The sequence below is a fragment of the Pelodiscus sinensis genome, chromosome 5, assembly GCF_049634645.1.
Source record: "Pelodiscus sinensis isolate JC-2024 chromosome 5, ASM4963464v1, whole genome shotgun sequence".
NCBI classification, from domain to species: Eukaryota; Metazoa; Chordata; order Testudines; family Trionychidae; genus Pelodiscus; species Pelodiscus sinensis.
Genome location: NC_134715.1, coordinates 109,621,486 through 109,642,047, shown reverse-complemented (window position 1 = coordinate 109,642,047; position 20,562 = coordinate 109,621,486). Strand labels below are relative to the sequence as shown.

Below are 20,562 nucleotides of genomic sequence, written 5' to 3'. Positions count from 1 at the left end.
CTTTGCTCCCTCGCCATACCCCCATTCACAGCAGTTTTCCTTGGTCAGAGTGAACTCAGGATTCAGAGGTGCCACTGTATGAGTTCACTTCCAACCCAGGGAAGAGGTACCTTGCTTGATCTTCCATCTGAGCACTTGCTTTGGTGGGTTCCCCACTGACTGCTGCTTCTTGCCACCCCAATAGTTGAAGTCCCTTGCTGCCTTGTCAGCCACTCGTCCACCGGCCATCTGTAAGTCACTTTCTGCTGCCACCTGCCTCTGTGCTGTGACTACTGCAGATCAGTCTTAGTAATTTTCAGCTCCTTGCAGGCCAGACAGAAACAGTGCCTCATCTGAAGTGAGTTCAGCTCTCAGTGGTTTTTAGCTTTTAGAAGGCAGGGCAGAAACACAGCTCTACCACAGCTGATTTCAGCTCTGATTGAGCATTAAAATAACAAGGCCCAAATGAAACCTGCTTAGCTCTTTCTTTGAACAGTGGGAAAGAACAGGTTAAACCCCTAAGGAGGGTCCATACACCTCCTGGCTGAGACACCTATGCCCACCCGTCTCACTTTCACAGGATTCTGGCATTCCTGTGCCTGAACAAGGTCCTTTAAGCTGAGGGTGACACCCTCATGTGGGACATGTTAAGTAGAGTCCTGCTTCCATATATTCGTATAAAAATTAAGACAACTTTGAAACAGCATTTCACTGCCCCTTCAATCAGTACTAAAGTGATTTGTAACCCAGCCTCAACTAAAGTTTATTCACTTTGAGCAACACCTTTCTATCTGCTAGATATCAACAGAGCAGGTGTGTTCATGTAAATACAATTTGCCCCGAAGCAGGTCTGAGTAAAATACAGCCTTCAGGCTGAATTTGGCCCACCAAGCCACCAGATCCGGCTCGTGGATGCATTGGGGAGCCTCAGGCAGCCTCCCTGCCTGTCCCAAAGCAGGTGCTGTGGGGCCCTGTTTGAAAACCTGAACAACTGCAAGCCAGGGGGAGAGGCTTCACTTGTGAACCCCCAACCTCTTCTCCCCTCCATTTAAGTTCATAACTATTTAAAGACCATATGGACTTGCAGCCAGTAACTCTGCCTGAGAAGGCTGCTGGTTGGGCGTCAAGAAGCTAAGCCTGACTCTGGCATCCCAAACCTCTGCCCCTTCACCTCACATAACCCAAACCCTTTGCCCCCACTCCTGCATTCCTATCCCCTCCCAGATCTGGCACCTCAATCCTCTGCCCCAGGTCACACCAACCCGTGCACTCCAGCCCCACGCTCAAGGTTACAAGCCAAACCCTCTCCTGCACTCTAGTCCCCTGCCCCAAGTCACAACTCCCTACTACCCTAGGTCCTATCCCCAAACCACTAACCTCCTCCTGCATCTCAGTCCCCTGCTCCAGGTCACACCTGCTCCTTCACCCACACTCCATCCTGCACCCCAGTCCCTTACTGCAAGCTCCCTTATGTACCCAACCTCCATCCCAGGCCCCACACCTCCTCCATTAATATAATGGAAGAGTGTAGCCCTTGACCACTTTCCAAATTATTGGATTGGCTCCCCCCATCAAAAATTATTTCCCATCTTTGCCCTAGAGCCTTTCCCCCTCCCAGCTAGCTGTCAGGGGATTCATTCAGACCTTGCTTATCTCAGATCAGGTCATTCTTTTACAGCATTTGACATAAAAAACTGTCTGAGTACTTTTTATAGCAATAATAATATAAAAGCAGAAGGAAAAAATAATGAAGATTTAAGGGAGAAAAGGTGTATTTTCAGGTGAGATTTGGAAATAACTATAAAGATAATGACATGAAACCTAAGAAACCTCTTCTCAATGGTTACATCTACATTGGCAAGATTTTGCGCAAATACTCTTTAACGCAAGAGTTTTTGTGTTAGAGTATTTGTGCAACAGAGCATCTACACTGCTTTTGTACAAAAGCATGTGCTTTTGCGCAAGAGATGTGCTTTTGTACAAAAGCATCTGTGCCAGTGTAGACTCTCTCTTGCGCAAGAAAGCTCTGATGGCCATTTTAGCCATCGGGCTTTCTTGCTCAAGAAATTCATGTTGCCTGTCTACACTGGCCTCTCGTGCAAGAACACTTGCACAAGAGGGCTTATTCCTGAGTGGGAGCGTCATGGTTCTTGGCAAGAAGCACTGATTTCTTACATTAGAACGTCAGTGTTCTTGCGCAATAACTCATGGCCAGTGTAGACAGGCGGCAAGTTTTTGCACAAAAGCAGCTGCTTTTGCGCAAAATCTTGCCAATGTAGACATAGCCAATGTGTGTAATAGAACCCTAATTCTGGGGGGGGAGGGGTAAGCTACTGCAATATAAATAATGGAGCAGAAGACTCCTGCACCCAGAGGTGAAAACAGAGAAGAGATCTATGTTAGATGTGCAGAATGATGAAAGGTGAATAAATGATTAAAAAATGAAACAATTTGCAAACTAATGCAATAACATAAGTGCTAGTTACTCTGGCTCCCATGGGTGAGAAGACGTGCATTGGCTGCATTTCAGTTTGCTGCTACCCACCAGCCAGTTCTACAAAAAATGAACTGGCTGGGGGATAACAGCAAACTGAAATGAAATGTAGCCAGTGCTGATTGGCTAATGGGGTGTCATGTGGAATACTTCTAGTTAGGTGCAGACTTGGAGCTAATGACCATCTGATTTGCTACAGCCACAGGTGCTGCATTTCACTTAAAAACCCCCAGACAACCCCAACGTAGCTTAAATGAGTGTATTGAAGGATGCTTCTGAACTCTATTTGTACACCAGGCATAGGGAAAGAAGCCATATTGACTAATACATGAGGAATATGTACCCAGACAAGGTAAGCTTAATATTTCTTTGGGCCTTGCCTTGTTCTAGTACAAAAATGCAAAATGTTTCACTTGCCATTGAAACAGCTTGAATCACTTTTCTCATCTATAATTCTTTTCTTTTTGCTTTCCTGGAGATTATTAGCTATCGGGTACATTGTTCTCATACCTCCTCAAAATTTTGTGAAAATTATGTACATCAGGCAGGCTGATGCTAAGTAGAAAGCTCAGGAAGAAAACAATCTGTGCCTGACTTACTTCTCCCCTCTCCCTGTTATACTTACACTATTTTTACATGTTAATTGAATGTTTTGCACTCCAAGTACTGGTTATGAAAGCCTCAAATATACTGGTAGCTTATAAGGAAACACTGATAGACACTATAGATAACATTGGATTTGTTTTTGTGTTCAATGTTACAGTAATTGTTAATTGCATAGAAGCTCAATACACATAGAATTATAAAGAAGCAGTAAATCAATGAGGGTTTGATTCTGCAAAGGGTCCTGGTGTATTACATACTTTTCATTCTGATAGATGTCTAGGGGAGTTGAGGCTGCTGCTGAGCTCCTTGTTAAATCAAGGGACCCCATCCCATGCATGTTGAAAAGGAGTCCTGCTACTAACATCAGCATGCATTAGTTCGACCCCTAAACAGCACTGTATGACGCAAAAGCACTTGTATCCCCTGTAGAATTGTTAGGGTGCAATAGGATGAGGATACCTTTTGTGCGCCTTAGAAGCCCTGCAAAAGGGACTCCCCTTCCACCATACGCAGTAGGAAAATAAAACGTTGGCACTTCTATTGTGCATCTAAACAGCAAATATCTTTAACAGGAGGAAATAAAAGTGAAAAAATTAATAACTTCACTATCCTGCATATCATACTCCCCATGAAACACCAACTTTAGAGGATTAAAAGAAACAAAACAATACTCTATTGGATACAAGCCATTCAGCTCACCTGGCACAATCCCAGGCTATTCAATATTTATTAGATCCCTGCAGGATTAAGCCTAAGTCTGCAATATCAGTTCGAGTCCCAAATCCATTCCTACTTAAGCTGCTAGTGCCATGTTTGTTACCAGAAAGTTAATATCTATCTAGCCTTAAACAAAGAAGAACCCCACACTCTGAACACTGATAAATATGAGCCACTCACCATTAAGACCTTGACTAGTTAAATCCCTTAACTGGCTCACCCTAAACCAGGTGTCTGAGAGCCTGACAGAATTAACACTGTATTGCTTGGGAGAGACTATATTTATCAATTGTACCAATGTCTGACACTTTGGCATTAGGATATTTATTTATCCTACTGGATAGAGAGAAGTATAATTCCCGTTACCAAAATGTTCAGCTCTATAACAAACAGCACTGCTGGCCTGCTCTCCACTGTAGTTCCTGCACTCTTCTCTCTTCCATCAGCTGTGCCAGCCCACTCTCTTGTCAACAGCTGCTGCACATTCTCCTCCCCTGGCAACATTGCTGGCCTGTTCCAATGTATAATTCTTAATCTGTCACAATCCTACTCATGATTCTATCCCTTTGTCCAGGCTCAGGATTTGCCAGGGTATTCAGACTCCCAGCTCTTACACCAGGCATTGTGTCTGCTGACTACCCAGATCTGTATAGAATACAAGCAGCCAGGATACTTAAGAGTCAATGTATCAATAGATGAGGACAAAAGAGAGCTGTGACCTTCTACTAGGCTATTATTTTAATAGCTCTGTAGTATCAAGATATTTTCCCCTTGGGAAGTCTGGTTTGCAACAGTGAGCCTATCATTTTCAGAAGGAAGATTTAATAGAATAAGTATTCTTCTCCAATGAAAGCAAAGACTTGAGAGGCTGACTTGGAATCAGATTTCTCAGATGTGGCCACAGCCTCCTGGTTTATGATGAGGTGTGGAAGCATTGGTCCCTCCCTCTCCCTGGTGCTCCTGGATGCATCATCTTGGTTCTGACTGCTACAGTTGCATACAGAGACCAGGCCCTGTGGTCTCTGGAGATAGTTAGAGCACAATGCTGGAGGGGCAAGCACTGGAGAATTCCCCCACTTTGCCAGGGTGGTGTGGCTCAGGCCTTGAGTGTGGCCCCAGACACTGGCCATGCAGCTTCAGACTCCATCCAGTGGCCATAGGGCTTTGGACTCTGACTACAGGGCACAAGGCTCTACCCATGACTGTTTCCCTGAGCACAACCCCCAAATTGCCCCTGGATCCTGCTGTCTACCTCCAACCTGCCCCCCCTCCCTCCCCAAGAGTTGGTGGCTGCATTCTCAAGCCACCAAAACACTGTCCTGAGAATCTCTGTTCCAAGTGCTGGATGACACAGGTGCAGTCTTCAACCACTTTGCTCAAAACAATATCTGAAGCCAAGTTTTAATGTATTGCAAAGATCTAAATATATATCATTCATCTCAACACTTTGAAAATAAAGGTGTTCAGCTGTCTCTTTTTTTTTTCTTTAGGAAATGTCTCATATACATATAAAAGAACTAAAAGAGGTCAATGGAGAATCAAGTACAGTAAATGTATTTAAATGCTGATTACTTCAGTATCCTGGGCATATAGACAGGATAGTAGAATACAGAACAGCTTAGTGTCTCTTGGTGTCCAACCTCATAGCTGACCAAGAAGAAATGTTAGATCTTGCTCAGTATTATTTCTCCCATCTCCTAATGGGACTTACCATCAGTGGGGGGGGGGGGGGGGGGGGGGGGGGAAATGTGCTTAATGATGAGAGGGGGCCAAGTTTACAATCCATAGAGCAAGAGAATAAGTGATGTGTATATTTAGAGACTGAAATAACCTGGGTTAGTTCAAGATCTTATGACCTCCCTGCCTTCCCCCTCCTCCCCCAAGATAGATTATCATGCTATCAATTGCATGGATCTTGATGTTAGTTAATTCAATAAATCTGGTGTGTTTATCAAAAACCAGAAATGAGAAGAATTAACTGAGAAGAGAGTTCTGCAGTGCAGCAGGGAAGACATTTTATAAACCCTCAAAAGATTCCACCTTTCAAACAAAGGGCCTCCTGTCCCTAAGGCCATGTGTATGCTACAGAGTTCAGTCGACTTACGTTATGTTGATGATGTGTGGAGTTGCCAGCTTCCACGCTGCTACTGGTCAGTCGCAAATCAGTTTGGACTTGGAAAGCCCACCCTGGGGGCAATGGTGGTGCAAGTGTGCAGGCCCGTTAATTGCGTACTGCTACAAAGGACTGTGCCCCTCAGTAATTTGCGGAAAGTAATTGATGACTGAGGCAATGGGATTCCCTAACTATGGCAGGGTGCTAAGTGGAACACATCTCAGTTTTGTCCCCAGACTATCTTGCACTGGAGTACATCAACCAGAAGGGATTTTTCACCATGGTTTTGTAGGCACTGGTGGAACATCAGGGTTATTTCACTAACAATGTGAAGTGGTCAGGGAAGGTGCATGGTGCCTGCTTCTTTAGGAACACTGGACTATATAGAAGCTGCATATTTTTCAACACCAGAAGATTCAAATGGAGGATCCTTTATGATAGCCAACAAACCTTAAGAATATCTTGCCATTTGATCATCAGTAATGGGATAGTCCTGCTAGAGTGTTCTCTTGAACTCATTTTTCCCCAGCCTGGGAGACCTCTTATCTTGTGATTTGGACTATGCCTAGTACTCTAGACACGTGACGACGTCCACCCTCTTTTTTTCTTAGTTCTATTGTGTCCCCAAAGAATATTAGAGGGACCTTAGGTTGGTTATAGTTCCTTTTAGTGGCATTAGCATTTAGTGCACCCTGTGGTTAAGGCATGTATTAGAAAAATATGAATATCTTGTAATTAATTTTAATCTTAAAGTAATTTGACATCACCACCCTTTGGTACCTCTGTTCATGTAACTCTATGGGCTAGAGTCATTCTTAAGTGATTAATGTCAAGCATTTCTTAAATTGAAAGCCTTGTACAGCTAAGCTAAAATATTACAGACCTCAGCCTGTAGGCCTTGCATTTCAGGCTTACTTAATTATGTATTATGTATCTAATTATCTTTTAAACAAATATCAGTCTTCTATAATCCTACAATTTAAATCTATTTAGCATACAATAATTACATATGACATGTTAGTCATAATCATAACATCACACAATAAATAAATGATAAAATGAATTAATTAGCTACAGATATGTAAAGGGAATACTGGCTGGAAACAAGGATGCACTGTTACCACTGTATACAGCATAAGTGATACATCACTAGAATACTTTGTCCAGCTCTCATGTCTACACTATAACAAGGATATTAACAAATTGGAAAGGGTTCAGAAAAGAGCTACAAGAATGATCCAAGATCTAGAATACCCACCTTTTAATAGAAGACTAGTGAGAGCTCAGTCTCTTTAGTTTAACAAAGGAAGTCGAGAGCAGTGTTCCCACTAAGATTTTCCAACCATGAGTGAAGTGAGTTTTGGCTTGTGTACCAATATTGAGGTCATGTGTGCTGGGTTGGATGTGTGCCACCATGGCACCTAATCAGGGGCAGACAACGATTTTGCGGGGCCCAGGGCAGCACAATTTCGTGGGGCCCCCCTTTGACACTGCGCATGCGCGGTGGCACCATGGTGCATGCACGGGGCTTCTTGAAGCGCGGGGCGGCCACCCTGCTCACCCTGCCCTATATCCGCCCCTGCACCCAATCAACACATGCACATGTTCTCAGCCATCCGAGCCGAACCTGCCCCCCCCCCCCCCCCCCCCCCCCCCCGCCATGTGGCATGTATTGTTCCTATGGAAGAAAACAAGGTCCTCACTCTGCATTTAGTAAGCAACAAGCTAGAGGCAGTTTATTTTCAAGTAATTGCAAGACAATTGCAAGGGAAGTTTGACTGCATGGGGGGAGGAGGGAAATCCTCCCTCCCCCTTCCCTGGGCAGATCTTCGAATACAAACAGTAAAAGCAGTAGTATATATACTTTCCCATTACATACATACAACAATGGCTAGACAATTATCTCTTAGTTCCTCCTAGTTGCTACCTTATCTTCAAGGCTCTTACTGGAGTCAGCATTCCATCCTTGTCTCTGTATGGAGGCGAGAGGTGAAGGCAGCGCTTTTTACAGATCTCGCGCTGACAGGCGACAGACTTAGCCTGACTCTTGCTCTGCTACTGACAAACCTAAGATGGCTGCACACAAATCCCCTTTTCCTGCTTCCACATTCCCAACAGCTGGAACAGAAACCCTCCCCTGAAGTATGTCTTATTCTCAGCCGCCAGAGCAGACCCCAGCCCCCGGCCTTGTGGCATGTCCTGCCTGGCCACCAGAGCAAATGCGCCCCCCCCCCCCCCCCCAACATGTGGCAGGTCCTGCCCCAGCGGCTCTCACCATGTTTTCTCAGCTGGCCCCACCCACCAGAGCAGCTGCTCTGCTGAGTGGCTTTCCAGGGGCGGTGTGAATGTTTTTGTGCACGGCCACACACTTTTGTGGGAACTATGATCAAGAGGTAGCATGCAATAAGTACCTACATGGGCAAGAGATTTTTCTAAAAGAGGATTCTTTTTAATCTAGTTAATAAAGATATATCATATGACTGGAAACTGAAGCTAGACAAACTCAGACTAGAAAGTAACAACGATGGAAATTTAATCCTTACAACAATTTCTCTAGAGATGTGGTGGATTCTCCATCATTCATGGAGTATACAGCTGCTGCAGTGGACACCTTTCTCAGCATATCAGGGAACTGAAAGGGAGACTTTGACCTTGGATTGTTCCAAGGCAGTGCAACAAGTGGTCCATTAACCAGGTCAGATTGCAATCTAGTCCTTAAGGAGCTGCTTAATGGCTTGTAAGAATGGAGGGGTGGGGCTGGAAAGCAATTAAATAATGGAATGGTGTCATATAAACTTGATTTCTTCTTTTTTATTTTAAATGTTTATGATGCTAATGCATGAGTAGAATACCACTGATAAAACAGGACAGGACCCTGATTTGGGGTAAACAAATGGAGTTTTATTTGTCAACTGAGCTATACTGATTTACTTCTCCCAAGGATCTGACCCAATATATTTGAATTTTAGCAAAGCGAAATCTCAAGGAAAAATTAATTCACCTTGACTTGGACTTAAACATGGGTCGTAGGAGATTGAAAACTCACTGACGTACCATACACTGACGTACCATACACTAGAAGTAAAAGTAAAGAGTAATGTAACAAGATGGGAAGAAATATCTAGTGGGATATACTTCAGGGATCAGTGTTAAGACTGGGTTTATTTAACATTGCGATTAATATTCTTGAAATTAACCACATCTTAATGAAACTCTCACAGGTTAAGAAGTTAGAATGGTTACAGATAGCAGTGAGGGCAGAAAGATTAGAAATATGGGTTTAAAAAGTGAATCACATGGGAAAGTGCAAGCTATTGCAATTAGGGAAAACAAACCAAAATATATGTTCAGTGGGAAGGAGAAACCAGATAAATGGTGAAAAAGACCAAGGATGGCAATGGACTGACAATTAGTCAGGCCTTTTCATAAGAGATAGACTTGAAATGCATTGTGCAATCATGGTTTAAGTTTAAATCTTGTAGCTACATTATTTTTCATCCTTCCTTCCTTCCTTTCTCCCTCCTCCCCCATCTTGTAATTTTAACAAGGCAGAGAATTTCTATTGGGCAGAGTTTTTAGTAAAGTTGTTATCCCTTTCATTTTCCACATACTTGTTTATGAAACTGTAGATCTAAATTTGCAATGTTGCATTCAGCAAACAGAATATTGCATACACTAGTTCTGGTGATAAATTTGTGTGTGGAATAAAAATACGCACATCACTTTAATCAAGTATTCCATTAAAAATGAATAAAGCTTAGTGACACAGCCAAGCACAGTGATGAATGTTACACAAATGTTTGGATTTAGGTGCATGCCAGCACTCAAATTACTTTTTTACACTGACAGCCCTTGTATTAAAAAATGGTAACTGAAAGTTTCATGGGAAAGAACATTTCTCTCAACAGATCAGAGGAAAGTTGTAAGGAGAACCTGCTAATGCTAAAATGGTTTTGTGACTAACCCTAATATAGTGCACTAGTTGGTCAGAGGACAGCCGTTGCATTTTGCAACAACTCATGAGATTCTGAAATTTGTTTAGCTATGTATGGGAACAGTAGCAAAATCTCTGAACAATTTGGCAAAATGGAAGTGTTGTCATCACATCTGTTTTCAGAGAGGAAAAAGATAGAGACTCGGAAGGGGGAAAGGGAGGGAAGATAAGTGAGCAGGGATCTCTAGAATCAAAAAACCTTCCTGTCAAAAATGTCATCAAAACTGCATCACTGCACAGTGTTTCAGCTTCAATGAAACAGCATTTTGAAACAGTTACTAGAAAAAGTTCAGATCAGTTCTACTATGTATGTATATGGCTTAAACTTTGTTTTTCCACAAAGATAATCTTGGGAGGTTGGAGCAGACTGAAAATTTATTTCCAATTAGAGCTTATTTTTTTTAATTCTCCCTTCACCTCTGAGGCTTCCACGGTTTAAAGAAATATTGTCATTTATTAAAAGAAGCTTAAAAGCTGGTGATGTCCCAACATAATAAAGAATCCATGAGCCCACTATCCATGTTTTTCTCTTCACTTTCCATTTTATGATTGTTTCCCTCCTTCCAAGTCTAATATGGTAAGCATCCAGACTTATACTCAGTGTACCTCTATTGAAATACTGATTTGCACAAGCCTGAGGCTCTTCTGGCTTCTCTTCCATTCTTGTGTTGTGTCCTGTCTATTGCTAGTTTCCTTCTTTCCCTCCACCCTATTATCACTTTCTTGCCTTGCTCCTGGCCATCTGTACTTTCTTTCATTCCCAGATGTGTCGTTCTCCCCAGCAGCTCCACTCTTGTAGCAGTACAATGAAATTCACTAAATTCCTGATAGCTGTGCAGATGCTCCAGTGAGGGGGGATTTTAGTATATTTTATTTTTACTCTGCTCAGTGGGCTGACAGCAGACAGCTGCATCAAGGGAGAACAACAAAAGGAGTAAGTTTTGAAAGGATTTTGCCAACAAGAATGAGTTCATTTGTATGATGTACATTGTATGATATCAAAAGAAACAACGGGACCCTAGGGCTATTAGATTCAGAATGTTTCTTACTCTTCATCCACTTCAAAGAAGCTGCTGACCTGCTTCTACCACAAACCAATCCTGTTTATATGACTCTGGAGTGCTGGTCTCTGTGTTGTCATTGATCTACTGTGACCTTGGTAAAGTTGCTTAATTTCTTTGCCTCACTTTCCCCTTCTGTAAAATGAGTACAATAGACCCCTGTACACCTACAATATATAAGAACATATTTAATTGTTTTACTGTATTAGGAAATCAGACTCTTATGCTTCACTATAGTGTAATATAGCGCCTGCCTTGCATATCATGATTCCAAGTAAGTTAGTTATCAGATAAGTCAGTGTTATTTCTGTTCTCTAATCAGATAAATTTGCAACCACTTCTGGTGCAAGCACTGTACGTTCAAAATACATTCCTCTCCAGAAGCATAACTAGGCCTATAAAACTTTGCCATGTGATGCAAAAGTGGGAGGACAGCTAAAGCAAATTAATTTTCTAATCAGATGAATATTCCCACAACTATAGTTGTGGTATTGACTCAGCTCTAGTGCTTACCATGTGAAGGGATCCTTGATAGTTCACACAGGTTGTAGCATGATACTTTGGGAGCTTATGTCACACAGGCAGGATTTAAAAAAGCAACTGGCAGGGAAGACACTCTACAAACTCATGCACAGCATTGGCAGCAGCTACTTTAATATCCAAGTCCATCATTCTATTCAGAGTTTCACAGCAGCAAAAATAATATCAGCTTCTCTTGCATTCTTGCAATGGTGTAAAAGTCTTTGTCTAAATGAGCCCAAAATATGAATAGCTCAGATAATGTCTGAGCATAACAAGGGATTATTTTTGCCTTTTTTATATTGGAGAACAGAGATTAAGTAACTTGTCCAAGATCCTCTAGGAAATGTTGGACAGAGGTAAGAATTGAATTTGGATCTCCTGAGTCTCCGGCCTGGTTCATTAGCCTAAGATTATCTCTCCTTTCCTTCAAGAAATTCCAAATACCAGACTGTAAATAGCCCCCTGAACACACTGTGCTTCACCTGGCTAAGGAATAGCCCAGATGTGACATGTAGTTTTGTCCCCTAACTTCTGCGATTCTCTCCCCATGCACACCTAGTCCTAGGCCTGTGAGACCTAAAAAATTGTTTACAGAATGAGTCTCCCTTACACACCATTAACTGTCCCTTCCTGGCCACACTTGTTCCTTGTGAATCTCTAGTTGAGTGACCGTACTTATTTGATTATGAGCCTTGCCTATCTTAACTGAAATTTTTAGAGAAATTAGATTATCGCCAGTTCCTCTTGACCACTAATAGTAAAAATAAAGATCACTAAGGGTGTGTCTAGACTACAGGGTTTTGTCGACAAAAGTGGACTTTTGTCAACAAAACTATACCTGCATCTACACTGCCGCTGAGTTCTGTCAACATAACGTCGACAGAACTCGTCAGTTTTGTCGACGGCGGTAAACCTCATTCTACGAGGAATAACGCCTTTTGTCGACAGAGTTCTGCTGACAGAAAGCGTTATTGCATCTACACTGTCCTTTGCGTCTATGCTGTCATGTCGACAAAGCTGGATGTAGTCTAGACGCTCTTTGTTGACAGAAGCTTTGTCGACAGTATCTGTCAACAAAACTTCTTTCGACAGAAGCCTGTAGTCTAGACCTACCCTTAGGGAGACAGAGCACTGACAGGATGGTAATAAGCATTGTCACAGTAAGCCTACTAATAGTAGGGGTTTGATTCACAAAGGTAATTTGGCATTGCAAAGCTCCATGTTGGAATGCCAATATAACCCAGTCCTGACCTGCAGCTGCAACCTTTTCCCTTGACTCCTGTATATATTTGGTAATGTCTTGCCCATTACATAGTTAAACATGACTAGTAGAAGCACTTTCACTGGTAGGTTTAAGAAACTTTCTACAGGTTAATAAATCTCATTGTCAGGCAGTCTCAAGAAAAACTTGCTAATTTTTTTTCTTTTTCTTTCTCTCTCTTTTTTTTTTTCTCTCTCTCTCTCTTGTTATTCTTGGCAATAGTCTATGTAATGGGGCTAAATAATTCCTCTCCTTCCTCGTGATTCATTATTGATGTTAAAACATCTTTCTGAGGCTATGTATACACTGTAGCTCTTTTCTGGGATACTGGAGGTTTCCTGGAAAAGTTCTGCCACATCCAAGGAACATGTCCACTTTTCCAAAATTTTTGGAAAAGCGGACGTGTTCTTTAGCCATCCCTGTAAACCTTGTTGTATGAGGAAGAAGGGATGTACTGAAAGAGGCAGTTTCTTCCAAAATTTGGAGCCATGTAGACATTTCAAATTTTGGAAAAGCCTCTTCCGAAAGAATAGCAGAAAAAGATACGCAAATTTGCGGTTTGCAATTTGCGTATCTTTTCCCAACTTTTTTTGTAGTGTAGATAGACACTGCCTGAGTTAGGTTTAAAAATCCACCCGTGATCAAATCCCAGTTTAGTTTTCAAACAACTGGAGGCATAGGGAGGCTAGATTCCCACCTGTGCCAGAGCTCAAACAGCACAGGAGAGTGTGAGGAGTATCATGGAACCAATTACAATTACTTGAAATAACTTACAGCAATAGCCAGGATACTCTGAACTGCACCATTGCCATAGTCCCCCACTGATTCTACATCAGTAGAGAGCAGATGTAGCAGAGGTCTGTTCTGACACACACACCTCCCTGCTGTGACATGCCTACTGTCTCGTGAAGGGAGGCCCTGGGTACAGGACAGTTTTGTGTTGCATTTGCCCCTTCAGCTGGGGTATTTTCTGCTTGGCATTTAAAGCCAGACAGTGGGCCTTCTGAGCCACATGAATGGTGCAAAGGAGTTGTAATTGTGTAACTCTTGCCCCAGATTATTTTATCCACCTCAGCTTATGTGCGTTGAAAAATGTGCCTTAACATCTCATCCTTCTGTTACTTATAGACAATCATAGAAATGTAAGTTCCATTGCTAAGTAGAAACAAGATAAAGCCCATGTGAGAGATTCCTAGTACTACTTGCTCTTCATTTTATTATACACTCTGTTTTCAACTAGGGGAAATTGATTAATTATCAATAATAATGAAAGTCTCAGTAAGTGAAAGAAAGGAAATACATTCTCAATCATTACACAATGGTGTATAGTGCACTTTGCGGAACCTGGAGATGAGCCAGGGGGTGTCGGAAGGAAGGAGTATGAATCGGCACTGTGTGGGGCCAGAAAAAAGGGCATCCAAAATCACTTTTTTTTTTTTTTTTTTTTTTTTTTTTTTTAAAGCACTTAGGCCAGGATCATCGGAGCTTATAATAACAGTATAGGTGACCATAACACATTCCAAAACTTCAGAGGGGTAGCTGAGTTAGACTGGATAAACTTAAATAAACAACATAGTCTGGTAGCCCTTTATAGGTGAACAAAACATGTAGATAATATCATGAGCTTTCATGGGCACAGCCCACACCAACACTCTGGTCATCTGAAGAAGTGAGCTATGCCCACGAAAGCTCATGACACCATCTACATGTTTTGTTCACCTATAAAGGGCTACCAGACTACTAGTTTAAGTTTATCCATAACATGTTTCATTTGTTCTGAAGCGTCTCATGCAAATGATGGGCTGGAATAGGAATGAAGGATTATACTCAGAGGACTATACTCTGTTGGTGATAGGCCTGTTGTAATTCAGAGAGCTGGAAGAGACCTCAGGAGGTCATCAAGTCTAGCCCCCTGCCCAAGGCAGGACCAATCCCATCTAAATGAACCCAGCCAGAGCCCTGTTAACCCAAGACTTAAAGCTCTAGGGATGGAGATTCCACCACCTCCCTAGGTAACCCATTCCAGTGCTTCACCACCCTCCTAGTGAAATATTTTTTCCTAATATCCAACCTAGACCTCCCCTACTGTATCTTGAGACCATTGCTCCTTGTTCTGCCATCCATCACTACTGAGAACAGCCTTTCTCCATCCTCTTTGGAACCTCCCTTCAGGAAGCTGAAAGCTGCTATCAAATCCCTCCTCACTCTTCTCTTCTGCAGACTAAAGAAATCCAAAACCCTCAGCCTCTCCTCATAGGTGATGTGCTCCAGCCTCCTAATAATTCTGGTTGCCCTCTGCTGGACCCCCTCCAATGCGTCCACATCCTTTTCTCTAGTGGGGGGCCCAGAACGGGACACAGTACATCAAAAGTGGAAGTCTTGGCACCAAAAGTGGAAGTGTCCTGATAAAATTTGCAGATGACACAAAGTTGGGAGCTATTGACAATTCAGAAAAGGACCGGGATATCATACAGGAAGATCTGGATGATCTTGTAAATTGGAGGGATAGCAATAGGATGAAATTTAATAGTGAGAAGTGTAAGGTTATGCATTTAGGGATTAATAACAAGAATTTTAGTTATAAGCTGGGGACACATCAGTTGGAAGTAAGAGGAGAAGGACCTTGGAGTCCTGGTTGATTATAGGATGACTATGAGCCGCCATTGTTACATGGCTGTGAAAAAGGCTAATACGGTCTTGGGATGTATTAGGCGAGGTATTCCCAGTAGGGACAAGGAGGTGTTAGTGCCATTATACAAGGCATTGGTGAGACCCCATTTGGAATACTGTGTGCAGTTCTGGTCTCCCATGTTTAAAAAGGATGAATTCAAACTGGAACAGGTACAAAGAAGGGCCACTAGGATGATCCGAGGAATGGAAAACCTGTCTTATGAAAGAAGACTCAAGGAGTTTGGCTTGTTTACCTTAACCAAAAGAAGGTTGAGGGGGGACATGACTGTACTCTTTAAATATATTAGAGGGATAAATACTAGGGAGGGAGAGGAATTATTTAAGCTTAATACCAATGTGGACACAAGAACAAATGGATATAAGCTGGCTAGTAGGAAGTTTTGTCTAATCTCAAATCTAAGGTTTCTAACCATTAGAGGAGTGAAGTTCTGGAACGGCCTTCCAAGGGAAGTAGTGGGGGCAAAATATCTATCTGGTTTCAAGATTAAACTAGATGGGTTTATGAAGGAGAAGGTTTGATGAGAACATGATCTTGGTAACTAATTGACCATTCATTATCAGTGGGAAATAGGTCAATGGAGGGATTATAGGAGTTATTATAGAGAACTTTCTGGGTGTCTGGCTGGTGAGTCTTGCCCACGTGCTCAGGGTTTAGCTGATCGCCATATTTGGGGTCGGGAAGGAATTTTCCTCCAGGGTAGATTGGCAGAGACCCTGGAGGTTTTTCACCTTCCTTTGTAGCATGGGGTACAGATCACAGCTGGAGGATTCTCTGCATCGTGGGGTCTTCAAAGTATTTGAAGGCTTCAATATCTGAGATATAGGTGAGAGGATTATTCTAGGAGGGGTGGGTGAGATTCTGTGGCCTGTACTGTGCAGGGGGTCAGACTAGATGATCACAGTGGTCCCTTCTGACCTGTGAATCTGAGATGTAGCCTCACTAGAGCCGAATAAAGGGGAATAATGACTTCTCTAGATCTGCTGGCAATGCTCTTGCTAATGCAACCTAATATGCCATTAGCTTTCTTGCCTACAAGGGCACATTGTTGCCTCATATCCAGCTCTTCATCCACTGTTATCCCCAGGTCCTTTTCTGCAGAACTGCCACTTAGACAGTCAGTCACCACCTTGTAACAATGCTTGGGATTTTTCCATCCCAAGTGTGACTCTGCACTTGTCCTTGTTGAACCTCATCAGATTTCTTTTGGCCCAATCCTCTAATCTGTCTAGGTCACTCTGGAACCTATCCCTGCCCTCCAGCATATCTACCTCTCTCCCTAGTTTAGTGTCATCTGCAAACTTGCTGAGGGTGCAATCCATCCCCTCATCCATGTTATTAATAAAGATATTGAACAAAACTGGTCCTAGAATTCAGTGGGTCCTATCCTTTTTGCTGTCCAACTCAAGTTCCTTCTCCCTAGCTTTACCACCTGGAGATTTGCACAGCTCTGAGGGTGGAATGCTCAGAAATTCAGCTGCCCTGATTGGTGCAGAGAAGTACCCTTTTTGTAGTTTCCTGTACCAGCAGGGTGTGAGAAATCTGACATGTTTACATCACCTTCTTCTTAATACTGAACAAAACTGCTAGCCTAACTCCACTAATGCCAAGATTCTGTGGATTTTAAATGTTGGGAAGGTGAAGTTGTGAGATGGTACAGCATTCAGGTTTCTGAGGTTCCCAGACACTACAATAGATGCATATCAGCATCTCAAAAGACAAGAAGTAACTGAGGGTGGGTGGAAGCAAAGAAAAGAAGCCAGAGCCCTTCTTGTTGAAAGGTGATGGCCTCCATTTACATTGAAGATGTTTAGGTGACTGCGTGCTAAATCCTTGCTAATAGTCATTAGAAGCTTATGATGCTTAGCACAGTAAGGCTGCACCAAAGAATTCTATTTCGCTCTGACTATTTTGCAAACTAAATAAATATTTAGCATTTTTTTTCTCAAAACCCTTACAAAGCTACAGGATCAGGATTTGAGGGCAAGAACAGCAGTAAACAAGTGACTAACTGGCTGCAAGAATTAAATGAGGCCTACTAAGCGTGTCTAACCAGGCACAAGAGAAAAAGGGAGGTTGCAAACAAGGGCACTGTTTCAGGAAGGCAGGGGAGGGCTGCATCCAGGCATACTAGGATGCTGCTTGCACTTCTCCTTCTCCTTGTTATCAGGAAGCAAAGGAAAAGTACAAGGCTTGTATTACTACTCTGCCCCCTCCCCTCGCTAGCTAGGACTGAGGGGAATGCATGCAAGCTGTGTACTTCCCCTCACTCCCTGATAGTTAGGGGAACAGGAAGAAGAGCTGCCTGGGTGCAGCTCCACCACTGCCCTTCCAAAATGGTGCTGTTATTTGTCTAGCCATGAGGTCCTCTTATTGGCTCTGTATTTTAAACAAGCTAGAGCAACATGTACCTAGTTTATGCAACTTCAGCTACAGTGTGCAAGGTTTCAGCTACGTGAACCTCAGGTTTAAGTCGCTGTGGAGTCCCCACTATGGGTGGTCATAAGAACGGCAGTACTGGGTCAGACCAAAGGTCCTTCTAGCCCAGTATCCTGTCTACCGACAGTGGCCAGCACCAGATGCCCCAGAGAGGGTGGACCGAAGACAATGATCAAGCGATTTGTCTCCTGCCATCTCTCTCCAGCCTCTGACAAACAGAGGCCAAGGACACCATTTTATCCCCTGGCTAATAGCCTTTTATGGACCTAACCTCCATGAAATTATCTAGATTCTCTTTAAACTCTATTATAGTCCTAGCCTTCACAACCTTCTCTGGCAAGGAGTTCCACAGGTTGACTACACGCTGTGTGAAGAAGAACTTTTTTATTCGTTTTAAACCTGCTACCCATTAATTTCATTTGGTGTCCTCTAATTCTTCTATTTAGGGAACTAATAAATAACTTTTCTTTATTGGCCCTCTCCACACCACTCATGATTTTATAGACCTCTATCATATCCCCCCTCAGTCTCCTCTTTTCTAAACTGAAAAGTCCCAGACGCTTTAACCTCTCCTCACATGGGACCCGTTCCAAACCTCTAATCATTTTAGTTGCCCTTTTCTGAACCCTTTCCAAGACCAAAATATCTTTTTTGAGGTGAGGAGACCACATCTGTACACAGTATTCCAGATGTGGGCGTACCATAGTTTTATACAGGGGCAGTACGATATTCTGGGTCTTATTTTCTATCCCTTTCCTAATAATTCCTAGCATCCTATTTGCCTTTTTGACCGCCGCTGCACACTGCGTGGAAGTTTTCAGAGAACTGTCCACGATAACTCCAAGATCCCTTTCCTGATTTGTCGTAGCCAAATTAGCCCCCATCCTACTGTACGTATAGTTGGGATTATTTTTCCCCAATGTGCATTACTTTACACTTATCCACATTAAATTTCATTTCCCATTTTGCTGCCCAATCACTGAGTTTGGTGAGATCTTCTTGGAGTCCCTCACAGTCTGCTTCTGTCTTGACTATCCTAAACAGTTTGGTATCATCCGCAAACTTTACTACCTCCCTGCTTACCCCTTTCTCCAGATCATTTATGAATAAGTTGAAAAGGATTGGTTCCAGGACTGACCCTTGGGGTACACCACTAGTTACCCCTCTCCAATCTGAAAATTTACCATTTATTCCTACCCTTTGTTTCCTGTCTTTTAACCAGTTTGCAATCCAAGAAAGGACCTTCCCTCTTATCCCATGGCCATGTAATTTACACAAGAGTCTTTGGTGAGGGACCTTGTCAAAGGCTTTCTGAAAATCCAAGTATACTATATCTACTGGATCCCCTCTATCCATATGCTTGTTAACCCCTTCAAAGAACTCTAACAGATTAGTAAGACAGGATTTCCCTTTACAGAAACCATGTTGACTTTTATCCAACAAATTATGTTCTGCTACATGCTTCACAATTTTATTCTTTACTATTGTTTCGACTAATTTGCCCGGTACTGAAGTTAGACTTACTGGTCTGTAATAGCCAGGATCGCCTCTAGAGCCCTTTTTAAATATTGGTGTCACATTGGCTACCTTCCAGTCATTAGGTATGGAAGCCGATTTAAAGGATAGGTTACAAACCACAGAAAATAGCTCAGCAATTTTTCATTTGAGTTCTTTTAGAACCCTTGGATGAATGCCATCCGGTCCCGGAGATTTGTTAACATTAAGTTTTTCTATTTGTTCCAAAACCTCCTCTAATGACACTTCAATCCGGGACAGTTCCTCAGATTCATCACCCACAAAGGACGGTGCAGATTCGGGAATCTCCCCAACGTCCTCAGCCGTGAAGACTGAAGCAAAGAAATCATTTAGTTTCTCCGCAATGGCTTTATCGTCCTTGATTGCTCCTTTTATAGCTCGATCATCTAGGGGACCCACAGGTTTTTTTAGCAGGCTTCCTGCTTCTAATGTACTTAAAAACATTTTGTTACTTCTTTTTGAGTTTTTGGCTAGCTGTTCCTCAATCTTTTTTTGCTTTTCTTATTACATTTTTACACTTGATTTGACAGTGTTTATGTTCCTTTCTATTTATCTCACTAGGATTGGACTTCCAATTCTTAAGATACCTTTTTGTCCCTTACTTGTCCCTCACTGCTTCTTTTACATGGTGATTAAGCCACGGTGACACTGTTTTAGGTCTCTTGCTATGTTTTTTAATTTGGGGTATACATTTAAGTTGGGCCTCTATTATGGTGTCTTTAAAAAGTTTCCATGCAGCTTTCAGGGATTTGGCTCTAGTCACTGTGCCTTTTAATTTCTGTTTAACTAACTTCCTCATTTTTGTGTAATTCCCCTTTTTGAAATTAAATGCCAGGGTGCTGGCTGCTGAGGTGTTCTTCCCACCACAGGAATGTTGAATGTTATTCTATTATGGTCGCTATTCCCAAGCTGTCCTGTAACGGTTATTTCCTGGACCTGATCCTGCACTCCACTCAGGACTAAATCGAGAATTGCTTCTCCCCTTGTGGGTTCCTGCACCAGCTGCTCCAAGAAGCAGTCATTTAAGCCTTTGAGAAATTTTATCTCTGCTTCTCTTCCTGAGGTGACATGTATCCAGTCAATATGGGGTAATTAAAATCCAGAAAATTTCAGAAATTTCTCCCACTGACTTACCTTACACATCTCATGCT

At 42.5% G+C, this 20,562-nt stretch overlaps 1 long non-coding RNA gene across 1 annotated transcript in view; it reads left to right on the top strand.

Moving 5' to 3' along the window:
- Positions 1-2,748: 2,748 nt before the first annotated feature.
- LOC142829674 (uncharacterized) overlaps positions 2,749-20,562 on the top strand; it is a 29,256-nt gene continuing 11,442 nt past the window's right edge. Inside the window, exon 1 of the long non-coding RNA XR_012904372.1 lies at positions 2,749-2,825. This is a non-coding gene — a long non-coding RNA (uncharacterized LOC142829674). The remainder of the gene's footprint in view (positions 2,826-20,562) is intronic.